Source organism: Myripristis murdjan, chromosome 8 (genome assembly GCF_902150065.1).
Source record: "Myripristis murdjan chromosome 8, fMyrMur1.1, whole genome shotgun sequence".
Taxonomy (NCBI): Eukaryota; Metazoa; Chordata; class Actinopteri; order Holocentriformes; family Holocentridae; genus Myripristis; species Myripristis murdjan.
Window position 1 is genome coordinate 32,665,315 of NC_043987.1, and position 15,448 is coordinate 32,680,762.

Genomic DNA, 15,448 nt, shown 5'->3' on the forward strand with positions numbered 1-15,448 from the left:
GGGAAGGTGACCTGGCCCTTGGACTCCTATTAGCTGCTTGTAATGTTGTGACTTAGTTAATCTTATTTTGTTAAAGTAACTGTGCCGGTTAGTTTAATCTGAAGTGTTAAGGTTTGAAATAATCTGATCAGCTTTCAGTTACTTGACTTGAGTGATTTGGTGTTTAAAGGACCATAAACACAGGTACTATTCTGACTTTTTGTTGTGGTGTGGTCCTGAACTTTGTTGCAGTGTTTGCTCATACATTTCCCCGGTTGTGATAAACACATGGTGGTGAAATATCCTCAATTGTTGCTCTGGGCTGCAAAATCCTCAACTGTATTTCCATCACTCCACTTCCAAAATGATAAAACTGGTCCCAAAGTAACACTTTCAGCACGTAAATGAACACAAACCAAGTCTTGGTACCTTCTTTTGTCATTTTCATATTTGATTTGGAAAGTAGATCCGGCAGGTGGAGTCTGCAGGAAACTTCATAGAGGAGCTTTGCAGTAAGACGAAACGACCTGCTGCCACTTAAACAAACAATTGCAATTACACTGAAAAAAGGCACCAGGACTTTTTTTTTCTTTTTTTTTTTTAAACTGGCATAATCCACTTTGTTCATTTTCATTTCTACGCTAAAAGTGTTAGGTGGAAGGTGGAAGGGAGTTGTGTTGTCGGCCCAGTCTGTTTGTCTGTTTTGTTTGTTTGTCAGCAGGAAATCTCTCAAAGTTATGAACAGATTTGCATGAAACTGGAAAGGCTGGAAGAAGTGATTCACTTTTCACACTGACTGGCCCGAGGGTGTGTGGGTGTGATTAACTTTTGGTGAAAGTCCATCAGCTGGACGTTTAACATCCTAACTCACTTCAGTCCCAATCTACTGATCTCAACAAATTTGAGACCCTGATACTGGAATTCAAGGAATCCCCTCATATATTGGTGGTGACACTGGTACTTTATATACAGTACAGAACTTTAATTTATTTTGATTTATTTACACATTAAATGGAATTAATATATGGCATCAGTGCTCTGTTGAAATGAATTTTACATAAACAGATTTATAGAAAAAAAATTTTTGGTTTAACTTTAGGTCTTTCCTTGAAATTCAAAATTAAAGATCACTAACTGGACACTTTCCCGTCTGAGTAGCTTGGAGGTTTTGGCAAAATCAGGGACTGTTGGGGAACAACATGTGGGATTAGTCTCCAAACAATGACATTGTGCTTTTATATTTCTGTGAATTCTTCCATGGGCAAAACCTGCGAGTGCTGAGAGTCTGGTTGGAAAGCTTGGGATGGGTGTTGTAGACTGTGTCACTAGACCACTTCACATAAACTGTATGATGCATTTTGGCCTTTACAAAGAGATGCTGCTATGTGGGCTGACAGATTCTCTCTGGGTTCACACATTTGGGATGGCTTTGTACAAATCTTCATCGTAAATTTCAGCCTTGGACCAAACAATGTTGAGGAACACATATTCCAACCAAAACCTTGAGGTCCTTTCAAACAGTGCATCTGCAACAAAACCTTGTGATCCTCGCTTAGCTGAAAATGTCATGGACACTAAATCCAAGCTGAGACCAGCCTCTGGAGAAGGAGTCTCCAGAGGCTGCTGCTGGTGTCTTTGATTTTTCAAAACACCCTATTGTTAGAAATACTTGTCCGAGACACAAGTATCTTCAAACAGTTATTCCCATACCGGGAGTCGAACCCGGGCCACCTGGGTGAAAACCAGGAATCCTGACCGCTAGACCATATGGGACATTATGCAACAAGCCATTCTGATTCCCATTTTTCCAACAAATTCAAAACCATGGTGCTGGGATTCAAGGAAAGCCCCCCATATAGGTTTTTAAGTTTAACCTGTGATCTGTTCCCTGACTTTATATGTAAAACTGCGTTAAATGATGTTGTTTATAATCAAATCAATCAATCAATCAATCAATTAATCAATCAAAACCACCATAGAATTATTTAATTGAAAACATGAGACCAATGTGTTTCTCACCAGTTAAATCACATTCTTTCGCATACCAGGAGCTGAACCCAGGCTGATCATATGGGAGCTTGTTAACACCGCTCTAATTGATAAATGCCATACTCTCATCATCTAATATCATTCAAAGCCCTGATACTGTGATAAAAGGAAACATTTCAGTGACTTCTAGAAGGGAGTCAGACACATTAATCAAAGCAACTTAACATGCAACATTTTCTAGTGTCTTTGATTTTTCAAAACACCCAAGCAACACCTTTCTGTTTGAAACATTTTTCCACCCTCTTGTCTGAGACACAAGTTTGTTCAAACAGTTATTCCCATACCGGGAGTCGAACCCGGGCCGCCTGGGTGAAAACCAGGAATCCTGACCGCTAGACCATATGGGACGTTATGCACCAAGCCATTCTGATTCCCATTATTCCAACAAATTCAAAAACATGGTGCTGGGATTCAAGGAAAGCCCCCCATATAGGTTTTTAAGTTTAACCTGTGATCTGTTTCCTGACTTTATATGTAAAATTGCGTTAAATTATGTAGTTTATGTTCAAATCAATCAATCAAAACCACCACAGAATTGTTTAATTTAAAACATGAGACCAATGTGTTTCTCACCAATTAAAGCACATTCTTTCCCATACCAGGAGCTGAACCCAGGCTGATCATATGGGAGCTTGTTAACACAGATCTAATTCATAAATGCTATACTCTCATCATCATCTAATATCATTCAAAACCCTGATTAAAGGAAACATTTCAGTGACTTCTAGAAGGCAGTCTGTCACATTAATCAACGCAACTTAATGGTCAGGTTTTTCTAGTCTGCTGGTGTCTTTGATTTTTCAAAACACCCAAGCAATACCTCTTTGTTAGAAACACTTGCCCACCCTCTTGGCTGAGACACAAGTTTGTTCAAACAGTTGTTCCCATACCGGGAGTTGAACCCGGGCCGCCTGGGTGAAAACCAGGAATCCTGACCGCTAGACCATATGGGACATTATGCACCAAGCCATTCTGATTCCCATTATTCCAACAAATTCAAAACCTTGGTGCTGGGATTCAAGGAAATCTCCCCAAATGGGTTTTTAAGGTTAACCTGTGATCTGTTTCCTGACTTTATATGCAAAGTTGCGTTAAATTATGTAGTTTATGTTCAAATCAATCAATCAATCTATCAATCAATCAGTCAAAACCACCATAGAATTATTTAATTGAAAACATGACACTAATGTGTTTCTCACCAGTTAAATCACATTCTTTCCCATACCAGGAGCTGAACCCAGGCTGATCATATGGGAGCTTGTTAACACAGATGTAATTGATAAATGCCATACTCTCATCATCTAATATCATTCAAAGCCCTGATACTGTGATTAAAGGAAACATTTCAGTGATTTCTAGAAGGGAGTCGGACACATTAATCAACGCAACTTAATGGTCAGGTTTTTCTAGTCTGCTGGTGTCTTTGATTTTTCAAAACACCCAAGCAATACCTCTTTGTTAGAAACACTTGTCCACCCTCTTGGCTGAGACACAAGTTTGTTCAAACAGTTGTTCCCATACCGGGAGTCGAACCCGGGCCGCCTGGGTGAAAACCAGGAATCCTGACCGCTAGACCATATGGGACATTACGCACCAAGCCATTCTGATTCCCATTATTCCAACAAATTCAAAACCATGGTGCTGGGATTCAAGGAAATCTCCCCAAATGGGTTTTTAAGGTTAAACTGTGATCTGTTTCCTGACTTTATATGCAAAGTTGCGTTAAATTATGTAGTTTATGTTCAAATCAATCGATCAATCTATCAATCAATCAATCAAAACCACCACAGAATTGTTTAATTTAAAACATGACACTAATGTGTTTCTCACCAATTAAAACACATTCTTTCCCATACCAGGAGCTGAACCCAGGCTGATCATATGGGAGCTTGTTAACACCGCTCTAATTGATAAATGCTATACTCTCATCATCATCTAATATCATTCAAAACCCTGATTAAAGGAAACATTTCAGTGACTTCTAGAAGGGAGTCTGTCACATTAATCAACACAACTTAATGATCTGGTTTTTCTAGTCTGCTGGTGTCTTTGATTTTTCAAAACACCCAAGCAATACCTTTTTGTTAGAAACACTTGTCCACCCTCTTGGCTGAGACACAAGTTTGTTCAAACAGTTGTTCCCATACCGGGAGTTGAACCCGGGCCGCCTGGGTGAAAACCAGGAATCCTGACCGCTAGACCATATGGGACATTAAGCACCAAGCCATTCTGATTCCCATTGTTCCAACAAATTCAAAACCTTGGTGCTGGGATTCAAGGAAAGCCCCCCATACAGGTTTTTAAGTTTAACCTGTGATCTGTTTCCTGACTTTATATGTAAAATTGCGTTAAATGATGTTGTTTATATTCAAATCAATCAATCATTCAATCAATCAATCAATCAATCAATCAATCAAAACCACCACAGAATTATTTAATTTAAAACATGAGACCAATGTGTTTCTCACCAATTACAACACATTCTTTCCCATACCAGGAGCTGAACCCAGGCTAATCATATGGGAGCTTGTTAACACAGATCTAATTGATAAATGCCATACTCTCATCATCATCTAATATCATTCAAAACCCTGATACTGTGATAAAGGAAACATTTCAGTGACTTCTAGAAGGGAGTCTGTCACAATCAAAGCAACTTGTGACAAATTAGAGTGAAGTTTTTCTGAGTCTAACAGAAATATAGTTGTGTACTTTGAATATTTCTCAAGAGCTAAATGGCTGCTTTGGAAACATTATTGGTGTGATTTTTTTTCTTTCTGTCTTAGTTATGGTTAGCATCCACAACAATCCCTGAATTTATTTGTTGAGCTTTAGCCTTTACATACAGATATTCTAAAAAATAATGATCTCTGAGCCTCAGTGCCTACTAGCAGAATTTCTGTTTTCGCCTCTTCCATATTACAACCAAAATCACCCTTTCACCCAGTGCATTGGCAACAAAACCACACCATCCTCACTTAGCTGGAAGTGTCATGGACACCAAATCCATGCTGAGACTGGCTTCTGAGGAAGATTTGTTCAGTCTGTTGGTGTCTTTGATTTTTTAAAACACCCAAGCAATACCTCTTTGTTAGAAACACTTGTCCACCCTCTTGGCTGAGACACAAGTTTGTTCAAACAGTTGTTCCCAGACCGGGAGTCGAACCCGGGCCGCCTGGGTGAAAACCAGGAATCCTGACCGCTAGACCATATGGGACATTACGCACCAAGCCATTCTGATTCCCATTATTCCAACAAATTCAAAACCATGGTGCTGGGATTCAAGGAAATCTCCCCAAATGGGTTTTTAAGGTTAAACTGTGATCTGTTTCCTGACTTTATATGCAAAGTTGCGTTAAATTATGTAGTTTATGTTCAAATCAATCGATCAATCTATCAATCAATCAATCAAAACCACCACAGAATTGTTTAATTTAAAACATGACACTAATGTGTTTCTCACCAATTAAAACACATTCTTTCCCATACCAGGAGCTGAACCCAGGCTGATCATATGGGAGCTTGTTAACACAGATCTAATTGATAAATACTATACTCTCATCATCATCTAATATCATTCAAAACCCTGATTAAAGGAAACATTTCAGTGACTTCTAGAAGGGAGTCTGTCACATTAATCAATGCAACTTAATGATAAGGTTTTTCTAGTCTGCTGGTGTCTTTGATTTTTCAAAACACCCAAGCAATACCTTTTTGTTTGAAACGCTTGTCCACCCTCTTGTCTGAGACACAAGTTTGTTCAAACAGTTGTTCCCATACCGGGAGTCGAACCCGGGCCACCTGGGTGAAAACCAGGAATCCTGACCGCTAGACCATATGGGACATTATGCACCAAGCCATTCTGATTCCCATTATTCCAACAAATTCAAAACCATGGTGCTGGGATTCAAGGAAATCTCCCCAAATGGGTTTTTAAGGTTAAACTGTGATCTGTTTCCTGACTTTATATGCAAAGTTGCGTTAAATTATGTAGTTTATGTTCAAATCAATCAATCAATCTATCAATCAATCAATCAAAACCACCATAGAATTATTTAATTGAAAACATGACACTAATGTGTTTCTCACCAGTTAAATCACATTCTTTCCCATACCAGGAGGTGAACCCAGGCTGATCATATGGGAGCTTGTTAACACAGATGTAATTGATAAATGCCATACTCTCATCATCTAATATCATTCAAAGCCCTGATACTGTGATTAAAGGGAACATTTCAGTGATTTCTAGAAGGGAGTCGGACACATTAATCAAAGCAACTTAACGTGCAACATTTTCTAGTTTGTTAGTGTCTTTGATTTTTCAAAACACCCAAGCAACACCTTTCATTTTGAAACATTTGTCCACCCTCTTGTCTGAGACACAAGTTTCTTCAAACAGTTATTCCCATACCGGGAGTCGAACCCGGGCCGCCTGGGTGAAAACCAGGAATCCTGACCGCTAGACCATATGGGACATTATGCACCAAGCCATTCTGATTCCCATTATTCCAACAAATTCAAAACCTTGGTGCTGGGATTCAAGGAAAGCCCCCCATATAGGTTTTTAAGTTTAACCTGTGATCTGTTCCCTGACTTTATATGTAAAACTGCGTTAAATGATGTTGTTTATAATCAAATCAATCAATCAATCAATCAATCAATCAATCAATCAATCAATCAAAACCACCACAGAATTATTTAATTTAAAACATGAGACCAATGTGTTTCTCACCAATTAAAACACATTCTTTCCCATACCAGGAGCTGAACCCAGGCTGATCATATGGGAGCTTGTTAACACAGATCTAATTGATAAATGCTATACTCTCATCATCATCTAATATCATTCAAAACCCTGATTAAAGGAAACATTTCAGTGACTTCTAGAAGGGAGTCTGTCACGTTAATCAACGCAACTTAATGATAAGGTTTTTCTAGTCTCCTGGTGTCTTTGATTTTTCAAAACACCCAAGCAATACCTTTTTGTTAGAAACACTTGTCCACCCTCTTGTCAGAGACACAAGTTTGTTCAAACAGTTATTCCCATACCGGGAGTCGAACCCGGGCCGCCTGGGTGAAAACCAGGAATCCTGACCGCTAGACCATATGGGACATTACGCACCAAGCCATTCTGATTCCCATTATTCCAACAAATTCAAAACCTTGGTGCTCAGATTCAAGGAAAGCCACCCCATATGGGGTTTTAAGGTTAAACTGTGATCTTTTTCCTGACTTTATATGTAAAATTGCGTTAAATTATGTAGTTTATGGTTTGGAGTGAATTTTATATTTATGTTTATAACAACTTTTAACAAACATGTTATAAATAGGATTTGTAAAACATTTTCACTCCATAAAAGCAGATCTACATATTCTAATGGTTTCATAAATTCCAGTGTAATCTCTGGTATTTTATATGACCCATTCTAAAGACCACATTTAAGTGATCCTCCCCAGATGCTGGGAATTTAACCCAGGCTGCTGGGGGGAAAAACAGGAATCGTGGCCACTAGATGATATGGGAGCTCCCTAACACACATCACTCACAAATCCATGTCTTCAAAAAATTACAAACCCTGGAGCTGGGATTGAAGAAAACACCTCATAGTCTGAAAGTGACATTGGTGCAATAATGGTCACGAACAATCCCAGTTTTATTTGGGCAGCTTGTCCACCGTACTTACAATTACATATTTGACTCACAGATGATTTTTTAAAAATTTATTGAATCCTTTATTAAACAAAGTAAAACCATCCCATTAAATCAGTGAAAGCTTCTTGGGCCTCAAGTGCTTTCTATTGTTCACTTTTTCAGAATCAGAATCAGAATCAGAATGACTTTATTGTCCCCAGGGGACATTTGTTGTGGACTCAAGTACCACAGCTGCGAGTACAGTACACCACACTCAAAACAACATTTAAAATACAGAAAGAAAAAACACAAGACATAACACGAGTCCGCACCTGACTTCGCACAAGTCATTATATTGCATCGCCCCACTTGTGTTTAAAAAGTGCATGAGTCCTTAGCACTGCAAATACACTTGTTGAGCCTGAGATACATGAAAATAAATACAATTATAACCATGGAAACCCATGACAGCATAAAATATAGTTAAAAGTCATCACAATCAAAAATTGCCCACCAGAGGGGGACAAAAGAAGGAAGAGATAGCACCTAACTTATAGCAGGTAATTTATTCAAAAGTGCTATGGAAGTAGGGAGGAAGGAGAGCTTGTATCGATTGTATTTATATCTACTTGCTCTATAACGTCTCCCTGAAGGAAGTACTTCATATTCAGGGTACAAGACATGTCTGATTTACCACAATGTTCTCAAAGATCAGGTTCAGAGACAGAATCTTTTCTACCAATGACTTTCAGAGCAACTTTCACCTTTTCACCAACTTTTTTCAATAATTTTCATTGATTACTCTTACTCCTAACCTTTTTAAAATGGCATTGCATTGAATAGCACAGTATAATGATCAGATATGCCATCATCCTGGACAGAGAGATTGGAAATCTCAACGTTCTTGGTGATGACCAGGTCCAACGTGTGGCCATTTTTATGGGTTGGCTGATCCACATGTTGATCGAAACCAGATTCCTGCAGAAGGGAACAGAAGTTGGATGCGGACGATCTCCATGCTTCATCAACATGGATATTGAAATCACCGGTGAGGATGATGTTGTCATATCCTCTGATAATCTCATGCAACAGATTTTTAAACTCATTCAGGAAAAGCACATGGTTTGGTTTTGGTGGGCGATACATGTTGATGAGCAGGATCGGTGTATCCCACTCATCATGTTGCAGTTCCATGGCAACACATTCAAATGTTTCTCTGCAGTTTAAGGCAATTTTCCTGCACTGAAATACTTCTGAATATTGAATCGCTACACCTCCTCCTCTCTCAAACCGGGCCTCATGGAAGAAGCTAAAATTTTCAGGTGAAGCCTCAGCCAGGACTGCGTCTTCTCCATGCCAGTCTAACCAGGTCTCGGTTGAGAGAAACACATCGACCTTGTTTCGTGTTATGAGCTGTCTGATTCGGTCCTTTTTGTCATTCAAAGACCGAGTGTTGAGCAGCGCCATCCTGATCCCCACATCTCGATCAGTCTCCCTGTCGCTGTCCACCTCTGAAACAGCCTGGGTGTCCCGCCAGAAGCCTGCGCTCTCTTGATATCTCGCAAACATCATCCTGTGAATAACAGTTATCAAGATCATTGTAGGAACACCACCAACACCATGCAATAACATAAAGTCCTAAAGCATTTAACATGTATCTTAAATCCACATGATACTCTGGGCAAATAAGACGAGGCTAATGACTCCCATAGACTTCAAGGAAATGTCACCCATAGGAACTGAACCAGTGGGCCTACAGAGGTGGAAATGGTGTGGCATATCTTGTCTCATTCTGGCTAAGTCAGGAAAAAGGGTGTTTTGCCCAAAGCGTTGGAGTATTCCTTTAAGCCCCTGGGACAGCTGAAATGTGGACTTTCTGAGTCTTGAGGCAAAGTTAGTGTGTTTTAGTTTTGTACTCTCACTTGGTGTGTTAACACTGGGAAACAGTGCACTTTAGTTGAGCTAATCCAAGCTGCCAGACTATTTCTGACTCTTCCTGCATCTTAAACCACTGGCATTAGGTGTCAATGCAACTAGGCGTGACTCTCACCGCAGCTGAAAATAACACAGGTGAAACATACTTAGACTATTATAATTTTGTCCGCACTGTCTCAGTGATAATGTAGAAAACGATGGCACAATGAATTCTAATGAACGTTTCGATCTGAAAACATCAAAGATACATAAAACATTAAAAGATTCAACCACCATCGTTTGAACTCACCCCGCTTTATAGTCATCCAACACAAATGTGTACCTTATATATTTAAAATGACCCCGTGGTGGTGTCTCAAATTCAGCTTCTGTGTAGGAAACAGGGAGAGTAAAGGTGCTGCTTATCCTGATTCATCAGTGCTGTGTGTCAGTGTGCATGTGAGCTTAGGTTTCTGTCACACCTTCATAACCTCAATATCAAAGTATCTACAGTCATCAGTGTGACATCAGAACTGTTCAACCTGCTGCTGCCCACGCCTTCATAACCCCAGGTGATGTAGTTCTATTCAGCAGCCACTAGATGGAGCACATTTTATTGCTCTGGACTTCAGTCTGTGCAGGAGGACAGTGACATCTCCCCCCTGTCGCTCTCTAGGACATGGCAATATATCAATATTATATCAAGATGGTGACATGAGACTAAACATCTTCTGGAATTATGGATATAGTGGTGATATGGCATAAGTGCTGCCTTTTTGTGGTTTTAAAGGCTGCATTAAAGCAAAGATATCCAGTTTTCTGAGCTTAACACACTGTTGTAGCTGCTCTCATATTTGCGTCTACCTGCTTGGTCATCATATAAAAATTGGTCAGTGATATCATATTTGATTTTGTCCATATCGGCCAGCTGGAGTAGGGAGCGCTAACACACAGTGGATATATCCTGTAGTGGAAGGTCAGAACAAAACACGCTCCCTCTCATGAACCTCAGTGCTGTGGGACGTTCTTGTGTTGTAAATGTCGAGTCAAGTTAATTTTATTTGTATAGCCCAGTATCACAAATTACAAATCTGCCTCAAGGGGCTTGACAGCCGTACAACATCTTCTGTCCTTAGACCCTCACATCCAATAAGGAACAACTCCCCTCAAGAAAAACAAACAAACAAACAAACAAAAAAACTTTAACGGGAAGAAACGATAGGGAGAAACCTGAAGGAATGCAACAGAGGTGGAATATGTCTGTCTTATTAATTAACTGAGCACATAACATGAAATTAGTATGAAAGTCTGCAGCAGAGAGAGAGAGAGAGAGAGAGAGAGAGAGAGAGAGAGCGCATTACCGGCAAATGTCATTCTTGTTTTCCTGAATCACATGGTGTGACATTTAAATGCAGACATGATTTTAAAATCAGGCCTATATCTACACATTTACATTTTATTGTGTGTATGATCACACTATGTAGTCTGCTATTGCCCTCTTTTTGTCAGTATAGCTGTCATGCAGAAACTCTCATATCTCTGTTCTTCATGTTCAGTTTTTCAGTTTTTAAACAAACAGTAACGTTTAACGTAAAGCCCAGCGTCAGCACAATATCAAGGTTATGACAAAATGAGCACGTCTAAGATAAAAGGAACCATTTAGATATAAAAATGTCTGAGTTGATGCATTATTTGGACAGATGTGGACTGTGAAATCTCTGCGACTAATAACCTGATTCTGACCAGCCATTAAAGACAAAGGGAGCTGTGACACCCAAGATGAAATTATTAGGCAGTTTGTGGTTGTCAGTATCCCAAAAACAAAGGTTATCAGAAGGCAGAGACTCAAATATAGAGAATTCCCCAAAACATGTGTCACTTACTCAAGTTGTTCCTTGGATTGTCGGTCTCAGCAGCGGGTCACTTATTTTGTCTCGGTCAGGTCTCTCCAACAAAAAAAAAAGCGTTATTTTATAATCAGTGGGACTCCCTGGTCAGATTAAAGTTGATAAAGCAGTGAAGTATGGAAGACATTTCTTATTCTCCATTGTGTGTCCTTTGTGTCTGTCGGCTGCTTCCACTTCCTTTATATATGTTGGAAACCGGTCTGAACCAGTTGGCAGAAACCCAGGGTGTGGAAACAAAACCACAGAACACCTGATACAGTTTTACTCATCCACTGGAGAGAACAGGAGGACTATACATATGCATTGACTGTGGAATTTGAGAATGAAAACTAAAACTATAAATTGTCAAGCACTTTGACGACTAAAAGTATTTTTAAAGTTAGTTTGTGGCCACTAGTTGTGCAGTTTCCCTGATGAGAGAAGAGCTGTATGTTTGCTGTACCGATGTTTGTTTAGTGTGTGTTGCCGTGGGTGTGTGTGTTATGCAACATGCTGGGTTTCATCGTGGCTTCACTTGCCTTCCTAGATTCCCTTGGGCACTTTCTGTCTGAGGAATCCCTGCTGCTGTCATAAGTTTCATCTCATGTGTCTGAGAAAATAAAGTGGTTAGTTAGCGTCACTCCAAAGGTGTATATTAACAACAATGCAAGTAACCAAACCCATATCTATATAGTTAACTAACAAACAGACCAGCAGGGCGGATATGGTTTCTTCACCTGCATTAGCATAAATACTTGCATTTACACTAATCCTATGGAAATACAGCCCATTTGTCATATTGCTGAGTGCTCTACGTCTCATCTTACCCTCATAGAACATAAATAATAATACAGAAACAGAAAATCATTGCAGGCCAACTCAACAAATGCTGACATAAAATATAAAATATAAAATAAAAATAGGCAGCATTTATGCCATATCACCACATATATTGTCATGTCTCAGAGAGTGACTGGGGAGAGATGTCACTGTCCTGCACAGACTGAAGTCCAGAACAATAAAATGTGCTCCATCTAGTGGCCGCTATGTAGAACTACATCACCTGGGGTTATGAAGGTGTGCCAGAAACCTAAGATCACATGCACACTGACACACAGCACTGATGAAGCAGGATAAGCAGCACCTTTGCCCTCAGTGTTTCCTACACAGAAGCTGAATTTGATCTGAGCTCAGCAGACAAAGACACCACCACGGGGTCATTATCAATATATAGGGTCCAGATTTGTGTTGGATGACTAAAAAGCAGAGTGAGTTCAAACGTTGGTGGTTGGGTCTTTTAATGTTTTATGTGCCTTTGAGTGGCATTTCCTTGAAGTCTATGGGAGTAATTAGCCTCGATCCGTCAAAGTGAAAAAAACAAACCTTACAGCAACTCTGAAACTGTCTTATTTGCCCAGAGTATCATGTGGATTTAAGATAGGCCTACATGTTAAATGCTTTAGGAATTTATGGTATTGCATGGTGTTGGTGGTGTTCCTACAATGATCTTGATAACTGTTATTCACAGGACGATGTTTGATGAGTTGGCGAGACATCAAGAGAGCACAGGCTTCTGGCAGGACACCCAGGCTGTTTCAGAGGTGGACAGCGACAGGGAGACTGATCGAGATGTGGGGTTCAGGATGGCGCTGCTCAATGCTCGGTCTTTGAATGACAAAAAGGACCGAATCAGACAGCTCATAACACGAAACAAGGTCAATGTGTTTCTCTCAACCGAGACCTGGTTAGACTGGCACGGAGAAGACGCAGTCCTGGCTGAGGCTTCACCTGAAAATTTTAGCTTCTTACACGAGGCCCGGTTGGCCCCGGCATGAATTTCGCCTAGGGCATCAACATAGGCTGAACCGCCACTGATGAGTGGGATACGCCGATCCTGCTCATCAACATGTATCGCCCACCAAAACCAAACCATGTGCTTTTCCTGAATGAGTTTAAAAATCTGTTGTATGAGATTATCAGAAGGTATGACAGCATCATCCTCACCGGTGATTTCAATATTCATGTTGATGAAGCATGGAGATCGTCCGCATCCAGTGGTGGTTCTGCCCATGTTGCCGCCCTGTGCGAAATTACTGTCTTGCGCCCTTCTGTGTTAGAGCTTCCAGAGCAGGGGCGCTGGCACCTGCACAAATACCTTAAACCTTTAACCTGACTTCTTCACAACACAACTGATGGTCCCAACCCCATTGACAAAGCAAGAAATTCCACTAATTAACCCTGATAAGGCACACCTGTGAAGTGAAAACCATTTCAGGTGACTACCTCTTGAAGCTCATGGAGAGAATGCCAAGAGTGTGGAAAGCAGTAATCAGAGCAAAGGGTGGCTGTTTTGAAGAAACTAGAATATAAAACATGTTTTCAGTTATTTCACCTTTTTTTGTTAAGTACATAACTCCACATGTGTTCATTCATAGTTTTGATTCCTTCAGTTAGAATCTACAATGTAAATAGTCATGAAAATAAAGAAAACGCATTGAATGAGAAGGTGTGTCCAAACTTTTGGCCTGTACTGTATATCTATATCTTTTTCATGGGGCCCAAAATTCCTGGCGGCGCCTCTGGTATCAGCCATCTTGTTGCCTTTAATTCCTCTATGACCTGGTATCCACATAAAGGTGACTATTCTATCCTGCCTCTGAAATCTATACATGGATTCATAGACTTCATTAACTACATCCTGCCTGCTGCTAGATGTGAATGATTGTATTGATAGTAATGCTGATCTTGAATCTGAACATATAATAACTTTATATTGCCAATATCTCAACAGTGTATACAGTCAAATCATCAGATGTCCTCCTTTTGATTGAATTCTTCAATTGTGGAATAAAAATAGAAAATCCTGTTCTTCCAGTTTGAGGGTATTTGGATCCATTTGTAAATACTGGAATAAATGTATGATATATGGTATGTAATCTTTCCTCCACTAAACTCACAACATCTCCACAACCTTTATGCACAATTTCTTGAATGTGAAAGTCAATATGAACTGATGGAAAAAAACAGGGTGCTGTTAATTGCACAGCAGAAATAAAAATTTTCTGACTTAATTCCATCTCTGCAGCTGTTCTTCCACTGCTCCATGCAAAACATTTTCCCTTATATCTCTCTCTTTCCCAACATGGAAGAAGCACTTTTACCGTTGGGTGTTTGTCTCCTGTATTTACCTGGAGATTTGCCCAGTAGGTTACCATTAATTGCTGCTGAACCATATGCAATACATCCATAATCAAAAACAGATATAATCAATGCTATATAAATATTTTTCATAGCACATCTGCTTGCTCCCCATTCTGATCCTGATAAGCATCTCATTACATTCAATACCTTTTTGCATTTAGAAATTACCCTATCAATATGTTCATTCCATGTCAACTTTGCATCAAACCATACACCCAAAAAACCGAATACTTTCACTTGCTCTATCCCTAGATCATACATATACAACTTTCCCTCAGCATTCCTTTTCCTAGTAAATAATACAGATTTAGTTTTGTCAACTGAAAATTTGAAACCTGTGATAAAACTGTTCCAATTCTAACCTGAATAAATCTATCAAATAGGAAATCCTTTATCCAGTTGTACATTCTTCCACCTATTCCCATCATATTTAATTTAATCATTAGTCCCTCCTTCCAAACCATATCATATGCCTTTTCTACGTCAAAGAAAACTGCCATCACAGATTCTTTATTAAGTTGTGCTTTCTTAACCTCTGTCTCCAGACACATGATGGGATCCATGGTTCCTCTCCCCTTCCTGAATCCGCTCTGGTGAAGTGAGAACATTCCTCTACTTTCCATATAAAATGTCAACCTTTCTGTTATCATTCTTTCCATTATCTTACCTACAGTATATGTGAAGTTAACGCGATTGGTTTGTAATTCATTGGATTTGATGAATCCTTTCCTGGTTTCCTGATAGGGATAATCACTACCTCTTTCCACTCAACTGGAAGTTTCCCTGT

At 39.7% G+C, this 15,448-nt stretch overlaps 9 non-coding genes across 9 annotated transcripts; all 9 read right to left on the reverse strand.

The window, feature by feature from the left end:
- Window positions 1-1,680: 1,680 nt before the first annotated feature.
- trnae-uuc (transfer RNA glutamic acid (anticodon UUC)) lies at window positions 1,681-1,752 on the reverse strand. Its single transcript has one exon. It is a non-coding gene; the product is annotated as a tRNA-Glu (tRNA).
- A 551-nt stretch (window positions 1,753-2,303) lies between these two features.
- trnae-uuc (transfer RNA glutamic acid (anticodon UUC)) lies at window positions 2,304-2,375 on the reverse strand. The gene has a single exon. It is a non-coding gene; the product is annotated as a tRNA-Glu (tRNA).
- Window positions 2,376-2,909: 534 nt separating this feature from the next.
- Window positions 2,910-2,981, reverse strand: trnae-uuc (transfer RNA glutamic acid (anticodon UUC)). The gene has a single exon. It is a non-coding gene; the product is annotated as a tRNA-Glu (tRNA).
- Window positions 2,982-3,540: 559 nt separating this feature from the next.
- On the reverse strand, window positions 3,541-3,612 carry trnae-uuc (transfer RNA glutamic acid (anticodon UUC)). Its single transcript has one exon. It is a non-coding gene; the product is annotated as a tRNA-Glu (tRNA).
- A 554-nt stretch (window positions 3,613-4,166) lies between these two features.
- Window positions 4,167-4,238, reverse strand: trnae-uuc (transfer RNA glutamic acid (anticodon UUC)). The gene has a single exon. It is a non-coding gene; the product is annotated as a tRNA-Glu (tRNA).
- A 935-nt stretch (window positions 4,239-5,173) lies between these two features.
- trnae-uuc (transfer RNA glutamic acid (anticodon UUC)) lies at window positions 5,174-5,245 on the reverse strand. The gene has a single exon. It is a non-coding gene; the product is annotated as a tRNA-Glu (tRNA).
- Window positions 5,246-5,799: 554 nt separating this feature from the next.
- Window positions 5,800-5,871, reverse strand: trnae-uuc (transfer RNA glutamic acid (anticodon UUC)). Its single transcript has one exon. It is a non-coding gene; the product is annotated as a tRNA-Glu (tRNA).
- A 559-nt stretch (window positions 5,872-6,430) lies between these two features.
- trnae-uuc (transfer RNA glutamic acid (anticodon UUC)) lies at window positions 6,431-6,502 on the reverse strand. The gene has a single exon. It is a non-coding gene; the product is annotated as a tRNA-Glu (tRNA).
- Window positions 6,503-7,068: 566 nt separating this feature from the next.
- Window positions 7,069-7,140, reverse strand: trnae-uuc (transfer RNA glutamic acid (anticodon UUC)). Its single transcript has one exon. It is a non-coding gene; the product is annotated as a tRNA-Glu (tRNA).
- Between the last annotated feature and the right edge of the window lie 8,308 nt (window positions 7,141-15,448).